Source organism: Xenopus laevis, chromosome 1S (assembly GCF_017654675.1).
Source record: "Xenopus laevis strain J_2021 chromosome 1S, Xenopus_laevis_v10.1, whole genome shotgun sequence".
NCBI classification, from domain to species: Eukaryota; Metazoa; Chordata; class Amphibia; order Anura; family Pipidae; genus Xenopus; species Xenopus laevis.
Window position 1 is genome coordinate 50,735,783 of NC_054372.1, and position 19,556 is coordinate 50,755,338.

A 19,556-nucleotide genomic window follows, 5' to 3' on the forward strand; every position below is an offset into this window, starting at 1 on the left:
GGCAGAATGAAAAAACGCTGCAAGGCTTCAGTTTATATATGGAAGGGGAGTGGTCCAGGGGGTGTGGGGGTGGTCCAGGAGGGAGAGCTTCCTGATTGGCTGCCATGTATCTGCTGGTCTGGGGTGAGAGGGCAAAAATAAGCGCCAGCTAAGGCGAACCCAAATTGGCGAACGTCGCGCGACGTTCGCGAACATTCGCCGAACGCGAATAGTCGATGTTCGCGCGAATTAGTTCGCGGGCGAACAGTCCGCGACATCCCTACTAGCAACAGGCTAGACCAACAGGATACCACCTGGACAATGCAAAAGGTGTAAAAATGTACATATCTTGCCTTGGTGTAGAAATAAGTACCCACTTAGTGAACTACAAAAAAGCTTAAGGATAAAATAAAACACTGGGAATGCTCTTCACACATAAATTGACTGCAATGGTTTAAGCTTTGGAAGCTGTTTTTGTACAGGGAACTGTATTTTGTACATTCAGTAGGCTATCCAGTAGCTACCCGAATTGACCAGCACTGTATTTTATATAGATGTCTGGCAGTATCTAATAACCCAAGTGGATATTCTCTATTTCTTTCCAACACTTTTACACATTCCGGTTCTTCAGTGGTCTCAACCACATTGTGTATAATGAGGATCTAGTATCAACTTAAAGGGACAGTATAACCTTAAAAAAGTAAAAATGAGCACAATAAAAAGGACTTGTGTTAACATTAGGGTTGCCACCTGTCTAGTTTAAAATCAGACTATCCGTTTTTTATAGGGACTGTACAGAGCAACACTGCATGTCCGATGTTTCTGGAAAGTTCTGCATGCAGCATCATAACTCTGCCTCCATATCTCATTGATCCGCCCTTGACTCTGCCCCCTGTGCTAATCATCTCCAGGTAAAAGGTGGCAACCCTAGTTGAGAATGCATTCTGCAAATGCAATTATAAAGCTCTAATTTCAAATATTTTTTTCACTAAAAGCTTCCTGCCCTATCTTCCTTTATAAGCAAGTACGTAAGTAATTTGTTCAAAGTTCCTTTTCTCCATTTGAGCAAACTAATACTTCCCTTCCTTTAGCTGTGGCCTAAAAGCAGCTCATTATCAGAGTGCTTCTTGTAATGAAGTTATTCGGCAGGACCAGGAAGTTTGAAACATGAAAAGGGGTGCATAGTGTATTTTATTGCATATTGTATTGGTTTCTTTTGTTGCACGTCTTTGCAAAATGTTATTGTGACTGCAAAAATGATTTTGTCTTTACTAATAAAATGGAAGCAGCTTTGTAACACAAAACCCTCTAGCACTGTCTGCAGCAGCGCAGCCTCATCATTTCACTGACTGATGGGAACAAGTGATAAACATTTCTCAGCCAGTGAAAGGAGATGGAAGGCAAGAGCAGCAGGCATGATTATTTAGGACTCCTGCCCCCTTTATCAATGTGCCAACCTTCAGATATCAAGCCCCCCCCCCATATGTCTCTTTGTGTCACATAGTGTTGTGTCACAAAGGCAAGACAAAAAGAAATCACATGCTCCATAGGTTTTGATATGGCTGATTCCCCTATGCAAGTATAGGAAACTGGCTTCCTTAGGTCTCCTTAATGAGTCAGGGCAGGAATTTCAGGTGGATGTACCTTTAAAAGTTGAAATTGTGCCATACTGAGGATATTGTGTGCTGGGGACATGTATCTGCCAAATGCAGTGACTTGGATATAATTTGGATATATGAAGTTTCCCCCCCCCCAAATGTGACCTTCATTGACCAGCCCCCTCTCATTTACCCCTGCTCCTGTCCTTATTATAAACATCACAGACAGAATATGTTTGTCAGCTTGTAAAGCTAATTTGAATGATGATAATAACAATGTCAGTTCAATAATCCTATTATTATCACCCTGATGAGTTACTAACCAAACTGTATAGCAGTATATCATGTAACAGTAACTGCACTTAGTCTCAAAGGCAGCTGTCATTTCTTAATTAGTAAGACAGCGTTTTTCCATTGGGTTTGGAATTAAAAATTCCTTTAAATGTGCAAATTGTCCCTTTCTTTTCTCTCTCATGTTGCCCTGTGAAAGGATCCGACAGCTGAACCTGTGCCCCAGAGATGCTGTTAGGAATTCATTTCCTGCCACATAATTTATATGATCAGATCTCTTGGTATCTGTAAATACTTTCTCCCACCCTACCCCCCACCCTATCAAGTGCTCCAAGCTGTCTCCTGTCTGTTGCATTTAGCAAAGCTTCCTGCCTCATGCCTGCTTTCCATTTTCATATCCATGGGAAAGGAATCTTCAGGCCAATCTCCCTCCTGCTGCTGGTGCTCCTGCAGTCACTGCTTTTTGCTTCATGGTGCTATTATTACACAATTAATTGAGGATGAGCAGATATGTAACCTTCATCTTATTCAGACACATTGCTACCTCTGCATTTGAACTGTCTTTTGCAATTCCCCTTAACTAGCTTGCGACTAAAATCATGAAAGTGTTTAACATAATGATTTCCTTCGAGGTGGTAAATAGTAACAGAAGAAATGGGTGTTGCAATCATTAGTCTAATTACAAGGCTCTCAGTTAAATTTTCTTTGACGATATTCAAGAGTTGAATTGCTTCTACCATTCAAATCCACTTATTAGTCTCATTACACAGACACTTCTCTAAGTCACACTTCAAGTTATCGGTGCCACTCCGTGAATGAAATAAATACAATGAGATAAAGAAGGCTTGGAAAATAGCTAATTTGTAAAAGCTCCATTAGCAGGATCTTTGGCATAATTAGTATATCAGGAAAACAGAGCTAATTTTATGGCAGGACAGGGCAGAGAAGGTCTGCAGTCTGATCCTCAAGTCTCACCAATGGTCACTTGGCTTAATTATTGTTGAAATTATACAAACAATTACTGCTATTAATACACCCAATAACTGCCAGCTTTTATTTATTGCTTACATAGGGGTTATTCCACTTTCTTTTAGCTTCTGATGAACTGCAGCCACCATCCACTGAGGAAAGCTGACTACTTTGTCTGTGACCAAATCGTCACCACTGATATCTGATTTGGCCTTGTTCAGTTTTGGATGGGTCTAGGCAGAGAATCTCTTTGTATAAGGATCATATCAGGCTGGGGTGCAGTTCAAGGCTAAGAGGTGAGCTTGGCAACCCACCATGAATCATTTGTCTGATGTATCAAGCAGGATGGAATTTCAATAAGTGCAGCCACTTTGGGTAAATCAGGTAACCTTGTCAGGCAAGCTGGGGAAGCAGATTTCCGAATTCTAGTCATACACAAATGCTCAGATATCAAACTGATTTTAGACTGCTGTTTGTTGTATTAAAGGACACATTGAAAATGTAATTGATAATTATAGACTTATTGCCTTTTTCTCAGTTGTATTGTACATCACTGCAGATAATGTTTAAGTTTGTAAAAATTTGAGACCATACCCAACTTAATATCCTGAACTGAGCTGCCTTTCAGTTGTGGAGCATAACATTACTTCACCATAACACTACATTTGCATTGACCTAAATACACCTCAAATTAAATGTCATCATTTAAATATGTATTTATTTGAAAGTCAGTTTATGTGTCAGACCCTTGCAACCTGTAGTACCAGGGCTGGAACTAGGGGTAGGCAGAAGAGACACCTGCCTAGGGTATAATGATGGGGGGCGCTGGACAGGGTCTTCTGCTTACTTCATAGTTTATGTTTTCTCCCCTCTGTCACTCTCTCTCCTTCTTCCCTTGTTATAGCACATGAACATTCAGGTCGGCTTGCACCGGCCCTGTGTAGTACTGATGTATCCGAACATCCATTATTGCCTACTGATCCTGAACCTTATTTAGCATTTAACAGTATACAAAATATATTGAGACATATGGGACTGTGTGTTTTTACAGTAGCTCTCTCAGCAGGAGTTTAATGACCTCCCATGAGATCTTGTTTTGACATTAGCATTTAATAGTGCCTTAACATATGAAGGCACACACAATTTGCATGGAATTTGAGAAGCTAGATGCAAAAAGACTTTCTACATTAATTCTCTATACACCCCTACATGACATCCAAAGAAATACCATAATGACAATGTACATGAATATCCGAAGACTGAAACACACAGTTAATAATCTAATATATCTTGCTACAAACTAAGCTGCAAAGACTACCAGAGGAAGCACAGCAAAGACTCATTCACCCATCCAACAAACAAATTCAAATGCCATCTATAGGGATGTAGCGAACTGCCGATTTGGTGTTCGCGAACGCCGTTCGCGAACACCGGCAAAAAATGCGAATGTTCGCGAACAGTTCGCGAACTTCGAACACCCGCTAAAATCGTTCGAATCGAACGATCGAAGGATTTTAATCGTTCGATCGAACGATTTTCATTTGAATCGAACGATCGAAGCATTCAATCGAATGCTTTTCATTCGATCGAATGCTTACAATCGTTCGAACGAATGGAAATCGTTAGATTTTTAGCGGTCGAAGGAATTCGAATGGTCGAATGGTCGAACGATTTGTATTCGAATCGAACGCGAACTCAAAATGCGAACGTCGCGCGACGTTCGCGAACATTCGGCGGACGCGAACGGTCGAAGTTCGCGCGAACAAGTTCGCCGGCGAACAGTTCGCTACATCCCTAGCCATCTACTATCATCTATTATTTTAAAGGCAACATATAGCATAACTAAAAATCCCCCTAATCTTGTACGCAATAATGAAGAATATAGGGTTCTAGTTTTACTTTGGGTTAAAAAATAACAAAAATGGCCCCTTTAATGGGGCTCCCTTTGTTCCTATCCAACAGTGCCATGGGCTGAGTGTTCTGGCTCCCCTACACAGCCTGGGAAAGTAGACAGCAGGAAGATGGGGGAGGGCTAGTAGGATTTTTATAGAGATTTTCAATACATCAACCCAAAACACAACTTTTTTAAGCACATTCCTATATTTTAAAGAGTATAATGCACTGGCACATTCTTTTTTTTGACACAATATGCTTTGTTTAAACTTCTTGATAAAGCAGAACTTCTGTGCGAAAACAGGTACAAGCCACTACGCTTTTCACACTATGGCAGTCGGTGAAGAAAGGACATACAGGAAAAAAATATCTCTGTCAACCTCCTGTTGCAAAAAGTGAAAACTTTTTAGGTCAAACAACCAGGCAACGTTTCAAGCTTACTCTTGCTTTTTCTCAAGCCTAAAAAGGACATGCAGGAGGTAAGGACAGGGCTGCCTTTCAACCACCAATGGAAGTGTGGAGTCAAAGTTGTCAAAGTCACCTACTGTATAATCTTTCAGTCTATCATATATCAAAAGTGCATGAAGAATTTGTCCTGAAGATATTGATCATACCATTGGGTCCCATGATCAGACCAAGAAAGATTTCCATACAGAATATGGAGCTTTTTCACTAACCAGAGCTTGAAGAAATTATTATTTTGGCCACTTTCAGCTGTTTTTTTATGTGGCAGCATGTTTGAACAAAATGCATGGAACATTTACATCTTAGGACTGAAACACCTCATACTTTAATCTAAAGGTACCAGAAGTAGAACAATCCCCATGACGACCAACTTCTCCATTACACTGGCTATGACAGCTGATGCATTCAGTCTAAACATTTGAACATGTTGAACAGAGCTGTTTAGAAAATGTTGCTCGTGCCCAAGCTGTAGTCATATTTAATCATATATTTCAGATCTGTATTTTTCTAAGGTAATACAATTCTAGCTATTGTGCCTGACTGCAGATGAATTCTGTCTACAATGTAAATGTCAGAAAGCAGCTGCAGCAGTGAAACACAATTATCAGCCGACATAAAACATGTTTTGTTTTGTATGGAGGTGCGACAGCATGTGTCTAGCAGGAACCACTGATTACAATTACTTCTTGCATTGTTTAGGAGTACCAGAAATGACACAAATGTAAGATGACCCTTTTTTAATTTGTAACTGATCTCATGAACTAAATTTGTGTGAAACTGTGCTCAATATGGTACAGTGATACATTTCTTGTAAGTGATCTATCAACAGATGGATAATAGAATAACAACATTTTATTTGTTCCAGCTGCGGTATAGCTCTAGATTCATTTTTTAACTGTATTTGCCATTAATTAGCTGCATAAGCTAAACCTATTTCAATAACTTAATTCAGTGCTTCCTATTTCTGCATTGTTATTATGTTGAGGTTATCTGTAGGTAGGTTTACGGACAATGCATGAACATAGGTTTGTTACCACAATAGGTACAGAATGTTGGGTGTGCAGATACTGAGGAAACATATTAGAAAACATTGATGTAACAGACCCATTCTGTACATAGGAACATGCTCAGGAATTGTTGTATTCATATCAGAAAGTGGTACAAATCAACATAACCCTCCATATTTAATAAAAGGCACTAGAATTGCCAAGGTGCAGTAACCCATAGCAACCAATAAGATTGTAAATGCTAACTGGTGATTGGTAGCTATGGGTTATATGTCCTGGGCAAACATAGTACAGGTATAGGATCTCTTATCTGGAAACCCGATATCCAGAAAGCTCCGAATTACGGAATGGCTGTCTTCCATAGACTCCATTTTTTCCAAATAATCCAAATTTTTAAAAATTATTTCCTTTTTCTTTGTAATAATAAAACAGTAGCTTGTACTTGATCCCAACTAAGATATAATTAATCCCTATTGGAAGCAAAACCAGCCTATTGGGTTTATTTAATGTTTAAATGAATTTCTAGTAGACTTAAGGCATGAAGACCCAAATTACGGAAAGATCCATTATCTGGAAACCCCCAGGTCCCGAGCATTCTGGATAACAGGTCCCATATCTGTACTTTTTTGTTACAAAGCCCAAAAGACGATGAACTATGACTATGAAGAGCAAAGACCAAATTGTTTTGCTCAAATCTCTATTATTGCTGAGACAACTTGAGTGTGATACAGCAATATAGAAGCAAATCCCTTGCAAGTTTAATAGCTGCATTGGGATATGATTCAGTTGGTATAACATAGTTGCAGCTAGTGAAATAACCCAGTAATGGAACCCGACAAGGTTCCCTTGTATCAGCTTTGTGCACTTGCAAGGCAGTATGTATTGGGGCAATCATCTTATATTGGATTGGATATCATATTACAATTCTGTACATAAATCTTTATTTTAAATGTTCTTTTTGTTTTTCCTATAATGTATAATCTGCAACAATGGCAGGTGACAAGATAAAAAATATAGGTGGTCTTGCAACTGACCTATTGCAAACTGGCATACTGAACTAAACCATTAGTTTTCGAACAAAAGTTTTAGATTGTTTTTTCCAAACATGGACTTTCTGCTCTACTATTTCAGACATTTCATGTTTTGGTTTCCCTATTTGGACTTATATTTTAGATCTATGCAATTTGCAGTTTCCCTTTAATCTGACATAAAAAAAGTTCATAGGAGAGACAGAAGCCCCTTTATTGAGAATTCAAAGTAAAACAAATTAATAATGTATTATGCACCTGACTAAAGTATTTGCAATTTAATTATTAACTGCCACAACATGCACTCAGCAGGAAAAAGACTTAAAGAGCTTACAAACCACAGATAATTCGATATACTCCAAACTTCCATTGAGTAAGAAAACCGATCCACTAAGCTTCCAAACTTAAATGACTAAGAAAATGAAATTTTTTTCCTATACAGATTAGAAAAGTTTTTCCTATACAGATTAGAAGCACCCAGAGTTTGCAGGTTGGTAAAAACTAAAGACTTTTCAGACTGCCAGCACACAACCATTTTTAGAAAAATCCACAAAGTAATAATTATCCAAATATTCATTTAACATTTCACTGAGGAACCATGACCACCCTAAACAGAAATAATGTGGAATAGTTAATAGACAAAAATATCACCTTTTTAGCTGATTTGTATTTTTCTATTTGGATAAATTTGTAAATGAAATTCCAAAACAATTTTGATTGCAAATGTTTCTGTCAATAATTGATTTCCACACTGTGAATCACAAGCCACTTTTTATTTGAGAAGGTCTTTGTGAGATGATCTGTGGTATCATATGGCACAGAGATTGATTGCTATTAGTTCAGTCCCTATATTGATTTGTTCTCCTATTTCATCCACACTGATTGATTTGATCAACTCAATAAAAAATTAATCAATTAAAATCATCATTTAAGTTATCATTAAAATACAACCTTTTTTATAAATCAAAATGAAAATACTTTATTAAGGGGGGTAAACCCAAAGAGATTTTGCATGACAAAACCAAATCCTAACCAGTTTTCTTTGACACATAGGGGCAAATTCACTAACCTTCAAAAATTCGCCAGCGACTGCTTCACTCACAGCGCAACAATTCACCAGCTGTAGATTCGCCAGGACAACACTAATTAACTGAAATCTGAAGTTGCGTCCAGGGCGCTGAATGCTTGCGAAGTTGCGCTAGTGTTACTGTGCCAGGCGAAGCAAACTTGCGGTAGCGTTGGCTAATTTGCATATTGTGGGAAGTTAAAGTACAATGGACGTATATGTTGCAGCCAATACATTACATTAAATAAGCCCGGGAAACCTTAATAAAGTAAAAAAAAGTTGTGATATTGCCCTACACATGAGCCCAGTGTATAGTTTATGTGCCATATGTTAGGAAATGTAGGGGGGAAGCCGGTTACCCCAAAAATATTTACGCTATTTTTCAGCCTATCACCCTGAAAAAGGAAAAGACGGTAGCGTTTTTTGGGACTTTTTGAGAAACTCCTATCTACTCTATTGCACTTGGTCTGAGGTGGCAAAGGTAAGTCTGGCGTAGCGTTCAGTAAAATCCGCATCTTAGTGAATTTGCGTAGTTACGTCCATTTGCCAAATTGCAAATTCGCCAGGCATTAGGGAGTGAAGTACCGCTAGAGTTTATCTCCTTCTCTAGCGAAGTTACGCCAGCGTTAGTCACTTTGCCCTTTAGTAAATTTGCCCCATAGTTTTGACTTTGAATATATTTGCATGTGTGTGTACAGTATTATGCCCAAATATTACACTAATTTTGTATTTCGGAATGCAGAGCACACTGAAAAATGCATAGATATGTGTTTGGGTATGTTACCTCTCTCATAGTATATCTTTGTTAGACACAATAAATAAAATTATATGAAGAATGAAGTCGTTTTGGGAAAGAATACTGTTAATGGGTTGAATTTAAAGCTAACTTTATGGCTTTCATTTATATTTAGGCTACAAGCATGGTACTACTACCAAGCCACTAGGCCACACCCTTAATGAACTCAATGACAGTCGTGATTTTAGTCATTTGTGAATTTAATCGTGGGTTTGAAAAACCCTCTAAAACCACTAAAATCTGGCCTTTAATAATTAAGCCTCTAAGTAATTATTCCAAGGCCCTTATTCCAAGGTAGCACAAAGCCACACTGAAGAAACATACAACTATGCAAAAGGAAGTGGATACATATGTGACTTCTCCACCCCCTTGGAAAAATGTAAGTCTAACTTCTCAGGAATTTTAGAGCCCATTGCTCTTTCAAGTAATTAAACAATCAAAATGGTAAAAACTCCATAGTAAGTCGATGAAAATTGTCTCTTTTATTATAAAAAATAGATTCATTTGATACTTCAATTTGCATAAGGTTTGGCATATGTTAACCATTGCACATACACATTTATTGTCATTTATATTATTAGGGGGTGGGTAGCTGGGACCAGCTTTCTGAGGGTAAAGCAGCCCATGGAACAATCACAACTCATGGAAGTGTTATATCTTTCATGCAGTTAATTTGACCTACAGAAAATAAACCATACAAAATAAAAAACTTGTCACTTTATGGTCTTCTTACTAACACGGGTCATTTATCCTGACTAACCAGGAGTAGGCCTACCGGCTGTAAAAAAAAAAGTCCCAACCTTCTTGTGATTCCGAGTCTCTCACTGAGCTCACATAAACAGCTCTGCTATCCTTCCCCAGACTCGAGCTCTCTATTGTGGCCTGAGTTGTCTTTTAATTATCCACCTGAGGTATCTCAGGTACAAAACTTAAAGTGATACAGACATTAAAAAAAGTATTATTCAAATCTCAACACGTCGGTTAGAGTTTCTAATGCTAACAGACTGCTGAAGCTCAAATATGGCAGCCCCCTCAGAGAGGAACATGGGGGATCAGATGGGTAATGTGAAAGCATCTGTAAATACTTTTATGGCAAAATTATAGATAGCATGCAAAGACAATAGATAGATGTAAAAAAAGGTTTCATTTCTGGTGTCAGTATCTCTTTAAGCATTCAGTAAGGTATGAGGTATATGATTGGCAGCATTGTCTTATTTTTCCTTTTAATCCTTTAAAGGAGAACTAAAGCTTAAAGGAGAAGAAAAGGTTAAAACTAAGTAAGCCTTATCAGAAAGGTCCACCTAAATATACCAGTAAACCCTCAAAGTAGTGTTGCTCTGAGCCCTCTGTCAAAAGAAACACAGCATTTCTTTCCTTTTATTGTGTACTCATGGGCTTCTGTATCAGACTTCCTACCTCCAGCTTAAACCTCCTTGCCCCAGGCGTGAGCATGCTCAGTTTGCTACTCTTCCCCCCACTCAATTCACTGCTGTAATCTGAGCCCAGGGCTATACGTGAGCAGGGAGAGACTCAGGCAGGAAGTGATGTCGCACCAAGCTAATACTGCAGCTGCTATCCTAAACAGAGAGCTTCTAAAGCTTTTCACTCAGGTAGAAACATTCTACAGAATAAATAAAGCATTTTAGCTTGCACTACTGAAGCTAATCTATTGGTAATAAACTGCCTTTGTAGCTTTCCTTCTCCTTTAACTTAAGAAGTAGGCTAAAAATTTTGCAAGATGGCAAACAATTCAAAAATTATAAAAAAGAAAAACTGAGGCCAATTGAAAAGTTGTGAAGAATTAGCCATGCAATAACATACGGGGGGAGTGTTTTAATTAAAAAAGTCAGATCAAATCCACAATTGGAGCTTGTTTATTATTAAAAAAGCACTATTTAATCGCACTGGGGCAAACTAAAAAAAAAGCCTGAATTTTTCAATTTTTTGCCCAAAAAAATTAGACAGTCGGATTTTCAGGTTAATTCCAGTGCAGACCACAGAAACTTCCAAATAGGATAGGGACCTCTCCCATTGACTTATATACAACCTCAGTAGATCTGAGATAAGGGATTTTGAGATTCTGACTGTTTATGACTTTTTCCACTCGGATTTTATAGTAGAAAAAATGGTATTCAGGCTTTAATAAATAACCCCCTTAATGTTCTCATAAAATTGAACCACCCTTTTAAAACAAACCTTTTTAATTATTTCCTATTTGTAATAAAACGTGTATTTCATAGAAAATAAGCTAGCAAAAATCCATGTTCAGAACAATATGCAAATAATTCGATACTTTTAAAAATATTTATTTGTTTTTCTAGCAGTCTTAAGTTACGGTGAAAAAAAAAATCTTTTGAAGATGCTCAATATATTTATATAGACCATAGAACTTTGAGGTTCTAATATAATAATGCTCAAATGACCCAAGTAAGCAGCAAATAAAAAAAAAAAATTTTGTTATAACAACTAAAGACACTACATTTGGAAACCCCCCTCTTTAAATCCTATATTTTTTATCTTTAATTTTTCACCACAGTTTCTGCAGAGGTTTCTATCCTATCCTAAATTACATAAGTCTAACTGGACATTTTATTTCAATTAACCATTTACAACATATGACCATGTCATTTTCTACACTTATTCTTGAAGCCAAGGTGCCTTTTTTTCTCATAATGTGATAGAGAGAAAATTATACCGTTCCAACATACAGAATATCTGACAGATTAATCAACCGTAATTATTGAAGGCTTTGACAAGAGGTCTTTAGCTCCTCCTCTCACAAGACATCAGCAGCATCTACTGTAAAGTATTTTCTGCTTCAGCAAAAGAAAAAATTGTCACTGAAAGACGTTTCACTTATGTCTTCCTGACACGCAAGAGTCATGCAGTATACAGGTATAAACACCAATAGCAAACCTTTGTAGCAATCCAGATTCTCATAGTGCCTTTATATTCCTTCTGGTCTTCGTTTCTGTGCCCCGTCTTTTATATACATAGTATCCCTCTTTCTCATTCCTCTTCCACTTTAATCATATATATAATTATTTTTTCCACTTTGTGTACTTTACCTTTGTGTGCAATCAACGACAATTCTTTTCGCACTGCTTTCTTCTATATAATCCCTCTTCTATTAATTGTCTTCTTTAATGCCAACAAGCTCACATCCCTGTTCACGGTATCACGGTTCTTTCAAGTATAGGAGCATTCAGCATTTAACATCATCTGCTATCCATTTACTTTATCTTAATTTTGGCTTCCCTCAATCTCACTGAAGAGTCACATAAGTGTCAATAATCTTTGTTTTTTCACCCATTATCGGGGACCTGTCACCCTAAGAAATAATTCCAAATTATTTTCTGTTGTGTTTGTCAAGCAAAATAAACATCAATTGCACTATATATGTATTATTTAAGTCTTGTTTCCTCCAGTCTTGGAATTCACAATGACAGCAAGCAGAGATGTGTCATTTTGTGAACACTGTTATCAAGACAGACTTTGTATCATCTCATATCATCTCAAATCTTGTTTATGCACTAGAATGGGGACCTGATGTCCCAGCCCATGCACTGTCTACACAATCAGATGGATTATCTCTGGTTTATAATTAGTTTTGTTCAGGGCCACCATCAGAAATCACGAGGCCCCGTATGGCAAAATTTTCTGGGAACCCTGGTCCCCGCCCACCCCAGATCCTGCCCCAAGCCCCACCCCCCAAAAAAAACATTTGTGGTCAGGGCCCCTCTACAAGTTAAAAAAAATCATTGGTGTTCAGGCCCCCCCTATAAGTTAAAAAATTAATTAGTGGTTAGGCCCCCCATATAAATTAAAAAAAAACAGTGATGACAGGGCCCCCATAAAAGTTTGGTGGTCAGGGCCCAATAGAATATAATAACAAAAATCATTTGTGGCTAGGGGTTCAATAAACTAAAAAAACAAAAACATTGGTGCTCAGTGGAACTTATCTTAGTTTCTTCTTCCGCTTCTTGTTTTCCATTTAAAGTCCCCCCCCCTCTGCTCTCTGTAAGCTACAGAATCTGGTAGGGTGGGTGAGCTGTAGTGCTTGCATGTCCCTCCCCTGCTTCTATACTACTGGTTTGCTCTTAAGTCCCGGCAGATCTTAACAGTGATTGGATAGGCTTATCCAATCACCATGCGGCTCTATGAAACTACCAATAGTTTAGAAGTTGGGGAGGGGAAAGACATGTAGAAGAAGCTCTGCCCGCAATTTGAGTTTCTACATTTGGGGGTTTGGGGGAGAGAATGGCAACTATAGGAAAAAGAAGAGAATTACAGAATATTAAACATGAGTAAGGAGTAAAATATGGTAAGTGGAAGAGGGTGGAAAATAACAAGAAGTGGTACATTGATAAAGAAAGATAGGCATATTGAGAGAGAATGGAGATGAAATAGATAAATGGGGAGAGGCACTGACAAGCAGAGAGGAAAGATAAAAGAAGAAAAAATGGAAATCAAGAATAAAAAAAAAATGAAAAAAAAACCCAGTAGATTAGACAGAAAACAAAATGCTTCATACATGTTTTTGCCATGGAAGGTCGAGGGGGTTCCCACTCCTTGTGCCTTGTTTTCCAAGGATGCCAATCTACCTAGGCACAAACAGTTACTGAGCTGACCCATCAAAAAAAGGAAATGTTGTTATTTTGCCTATAGGCATTTGGCTCTATGCAATTTGGACAAGTGTGTCACATCCTTGAATTACATACTCAATATATTATAGCATATACATTCATTTGTTTTGAAGCCTTACACACATCTAAACCCTTTAAAAACCAGTTAAAAATGTTTTGATCAAAAGGGAAATTCAAAGGCATCGCATTAAGCGAATTCTTGGTAACTTAGACAATCGCCTCATAAACATAAATCTGAAAAAATTGGTGATATTGTGTCTGATCCTGTTGCACAGCTTGAAATGAGAATCATTTTCATGGACACTTGAGGGCCTTTATGATGCAAATTGTGTAATTAAGCCACCTGTTTAACATACATTATGGCCTTGCATCATGAGGAGAATTGCATCATTCTTGGTGACATACCAATAACCTGAATGAAGCAAAATAATGCAACACAATTTTTTGTGCACTCGTGGATCGAATTGTTCGTCTGCCTGCAAATGAAACTTAATCCACTTAAATACTGGAGCTATGAAATTATTCTTAATTTTTCTGAATAATCTCAAAGCAGAGTTTGTTGCTGCAGGTTATCACTGTATATGAGTAAACACTCAATGTATTTGTATCAGATGTTGCCATAAATAGAGGCCATTTAAAATGTTCTATAGTATGCAATGCACCAATGAATATTGAAGGGGTAAAGGTCCACGCAGATTGCAGGCTGCTTACAATGTGTTGCTGGTAACATAGAGCTGCAGGCAATAAATGTAATTTAATAGACGCAAAGAGATAAGAACATCAACAAAAAGGGATGAAGGGAAAAACATTTAATAACTCATACAGTTTTAATTGAGGCTGTTTGACCTATCTCCTTGGTGTATGCGTTGGAGAGAAAACAACATGTCCCTGCTCTGAAAATGTCTTTTCTAATTCACTGAATCCATGTATTGTTATAAATCTGTTTCCTTGTCTTGCCCATGTCACTAAAAGATACAACCACAAGAGAGCAAATGCCATCATCTCAGATAATGAAAAGGTTCTTCACCATTAAACTGTCAGTTTTGTGAAGAGGAGGTAGGTAAAGATTTAAATAGGCGAGCGATTCATACATTAATTATGTCTAGGACAGAAATGGACTGGCTTGACAATTCCTGCAATCTATGTTAGCGGTACCTGCGGGCAAAAGGCAAAATGCCACTTCCCATTTTTTGCAAATACAATTTAAACATCTGTCTGTTTTCAGGTGGGTTGAACTTGTCATAAAGAGCAGGGGGATAACTTTTCAATAAAAGTATATTTTGCCCATTTGAGCATTAAAACAATTGCTTCAATATTTCATTTTAGATTGGCTTGACCTTTAAAAGAAGTTAGTGTATATCAATTCTACATTAAAAAAGGAAAAGCTTTTTAAAACAGTCCTTGAATTTTCATATGAAATCTATTTTTTTAAACCTTTGGCATAGCTGAGATTATTTACAGCATATATTTTTTTTTCTACAGTGTTTCAGATGCCACTATAATACCGGATACTATATCAGGGTTGAATAAAGTTAGAAACGATGCCTTTCGAAGCTTATTCTAGAAGATAATTTATGTTATTATTTTTAAAAAGATCCTTTAGGATTATCAATCTTGCACATAGCTTTTTTCTATGTGGTGGCCCTCCCCGATGGAAAGATGGGGTCGGTGCTTACATTAGGATGAGATTTGTGGTGAATGCTTATTGCCTATTAGTGATGGGCGAATTTATTCGCCAGGCGCGAATTCGCGGCGAATTTGCACGATTCGCGGCAGGCGAATAAATTCGCGAAACGGCCGCGAAAATTCGCCAAAAAAAATCGCGAATTTTTCGGCAAAGCGAAACGCCGCAAATTCGCCCATCACTATTGCCTATTACTGTAGCTATAACTGTAGCTTAAAACAATGATGTTGTTATAATGGTGCTATGAAAAACACAAATCAAACCTCAATGCAAAGATCGGTTACAACCAAAAAGTCTGAAAATCGTGATGCTATACCCACATATCCCCCTACAGGGGATCATTTATTATCATTACTCTAAGTTGGCAGTGCATGCCACACCACCGGCACATCACCCTTTAAATAGAACCTAGTTCATTTTACCGAGATTCAAATTGAGCTGATTGTAGTACTTTGGCCCTGGGTCATCAGCAAAATGACATAAGGGCTTATACAGACCCAACAGGAGATGACCATAACCATATTAATATGTTGTAATTAGTGATGGGCAAATAAATTTGCCTGGCACGAATTTGCGGTGAATCTCTGTGTTTCACCGCCTGGCAAATTAATTTGTGAATCTCCCGTGAAAATTTGCCGGCATCAAATAAAATGCCCATTGACTTTAACGCCAAATTTAAAATTGGACGCAGGCGTCAATTTTCTATTTTTGCGAATTTCGCGGGAAAGTCGCAATTTTTTCGGCGAAACAGGAGAAATTCACCCATCGCTAGTTGTAGTCACTGAAGGGGATTTGCAAGGGGATATCTGACTGGGACCTATGAGTCAGATATCAAGTCAAGTCTATATACATCTTTGTCTTCTAGGATTCTATTAGTTTTAAAGGGGTAGTTCAATGTAATGTTACTTTTTAGTATGTTATAGAATGTCTTATTCTACGCAACCTTTCAACTGGCCTTCATTTTTTCTTTTTTTATAGTTTTTACATTATTTGCCTTCTTCCTCTGACTCTTTCCAGATTTCCAATGAAGGTCACTGACCCCATCTAAAAAAAAACAAATGCTCAGTAAAGCTACACATATATTTTTGCTACTTTTTATTGCTCATCTATTCAGGTCCTCTCCTATTCATATTCCAGTCTCTGGAACCCAATCAAGGGTTGTAATTTGGACCCTAGCAACCAGATTGCTGAAATGGCAAAATGGAGATCAGCAATATAATAGAGCCACAAATTAAAAAAAAAGAAAACTAAAAGCAAATAGACTCAGAATATCATTCTCTACATAATACTAAAAGTTAATTTAACGTTGAACAACCTCTTTATTGTGTTCTGTACTTGGCTATCTGGTTTCTAACCTTTAGAGCGATGGCACACAGGACAATTTGCTTCTAGCACGTATGGGTAACAAAACACTCCCAGTCACTGCCATAACAACTGGATACAATACAAATGCACCTGCTTTTGTGTTTGTGTCTATATGTGCTACTATGTCTTTTCCGTTCCATGTATACTGGGTTTTGGCCTTCTTAAGCAGGGCAAAAACATTTTTTCAGGAACCCCAAATTTATGATCTGTTCTGCAATCACTGTTTTAAGCCCAGACAGTCTGGTGCTGCTTTGCTTTCCTGGTATGTCTGATTGTACTCCTGATTTATGTTTCTGCTCCTAGATAGATTAACTCTCTTCTGTTTCTTCTGTGCTCCAACCTTCCTGAGCCTCATCCATTTCGTACTCTTTCCTGTTCATCTAAGATCATACGGTATGTGGTGAAGGGCTCATCTTAAAACAACATGAAGGTCAACAACAGAATTGTTTGCTATTCCCAGCACGGTCAAAACAAAGAGTAGCCTGGAGTTCTGTTTCTCCGCTTCATGCCTAGAACTCATTTTTTATGAAACGTCTGCTTGCCTGACTCCCATTATATGGCCATTTTTAGGAGAAGGTAATTTATCTGAGGTTGAGCATGATGGTAGTGATTAAACATAAAAATAAATAACTACATTTTAAGAAATAAATATATTGTTTCTGGTATAGCCCTAAAGAAAAATCCCTTCATTCTTCTAACCTTCTTGACACCTGATGTGTGAGCTAGAAATCCTTCTTTCACTTTCTCTTAACCTGCAAGAGCATGGCCTCAGCTCAACTTTGTTTTTTTGACTTGCGACTCATTTGTTTCTTCTGGAAGGGAGTACTGGTGTTCTGATAAAGTCCCACAGGCCTTGCAGTTTTGACTTTGCTTTACCCATTTGAATTGCTTAGGGCTATTGAAAGTCAGCAAACATACTGTAATATTAGAAACCATCTATTTTTTCAGGTTATATATATTTTTCTAGTTTTGATGTTTGTTGCCTAGGCACCCACACCACCCCCCACTAACAGTTTCATTAGATTTAGTTTTAAGTGCTGCTACATAGTTGTCCCCACAGTTCAACGTGTGCAGTTCTATCAATTTTGATGTTTTAAGGGTAATAGCACATGAAGAGATTCCAAGCATTTTGTCACCTATGTGATATTTTAGCTCCCTAGGATGAGGCAAAATGCTTCAATTTACCCACCCTAATGAGTGCAATTTTTTACAGGCAACCATTGAACAATCACCATTCAAGAAACTATCATTTCAGGCAATTGCAATTCAAGTGTATGGGGTTGCATTATAGCATTAAGTCCCCTGCCCATGTAGCTACCAATGCCCGGATGACAAAACTCTAGATAGATAGCCCTATTTGACATAATATTCTTAAAAAATTAACCATTAAAAGAAACAGTTTATAATAAACTCCATTTTTATAACATTAGTGTATCAAAATGAAATTTTAAGTTGTCTAATGATATGTCTGCAGTAATTGTTAAAATATTCCCAAATTGCTTTCAGGTTAAATAATTACGTACTGATGGGTTATGTAAAGTAAAATGGCAGAATGTTTTAAGGGTCATTTAAGGATTTTTCAGACAAAATTCTTGAGCACTAAGAGGTAAAATCACAACCCTTTGTGCTCAGTCAGAAACCATGGGGCAAATTCACTAAGAATCGAAGTTGCGCCAGGCGCAACTTCGCCGCTCTTCGCCGCACTTCGCCAGGCGAATTTTCGCCAGCGCTCCGCAAATTCACTAAAATGCGAAGTTGCGCACAGGGGTAGCGTAAGTTTGCGAAGTTGCGCTAGCGTTGTTTCGCTATATAAAGCGAAGTTGCGCTAGCGAAGGCTAATTTGCATATGGCGCAAAATTCAAATTTCAATGGAGGAACACGTATCTGCACTACAAATGCCTAGAAAACCTTCAAATCAGCCAATAAAAATTTTATTTTGCCCTACACATGTGCCCACTGTCTAGGTAAGTTGCCATGAGTCAGGAAATGTAGGGGGGAGGAAGGGGAGCCCCAAAAATTTTTCGATCTTTTTCAGCCTATCACCTGTCATGTAGAAAACACGCCAGCGTTTTTTGGGACTTAGAAAAAATTTAGACTTTTTTTGAAACAATCCCTATCTACTCTATTGCGCTTCGCCAGGTCTGAGGTGGCGAAGGAAGTCTAGTGTAAAAGGTAGCGTTCGCTACACTGCACAAGTTAGTGAATTTGCGTAGTTTCGTCGCTAGCGAAAATTCGCCTGGCGTAAGGTTGCGAAGTAACACTAGCGAAACTACGCCAGCGTTCGTTAGTGAATTTGCGCAGTAGCGAAAATGCCGAACGCTAGCGAAAAAACGCTAGCGTTCGGCGCTTCGCGCCTTAGTGAATTTGCCCCCATGTGTCTAGGGAATACCTGGGCTCTGGACTTTGCTTCAACGTGCAGCATTAGATGCAGAGCACAGCAGCGGTCCCAAAGCAGCCATGTCTTTACCCCAGAACTGGCATCCAAAACAAGCAATGGCATTTCAAGTAAACAGAGGCCCAAACAGTCCTTACAGGCCCTATGGCATCTTACTGCAGCCCCTCTGGCATTTGCTAGGATCCAGATGGCCAGTGAGTGCCTGTCCTTACCACCTTGCATTAGGGCAGGCCATAAGTATTGGGTTACTTTGCACCCTGGATATGCCAGTGAATCCTGACTTCTGAATGATGCTCAAGTTATGGGGTGGATAGAGAGGAAGTCTACATGCCTCCCCTATGTATTCATGGACTCGTTTCTGTTTGGAACCAACA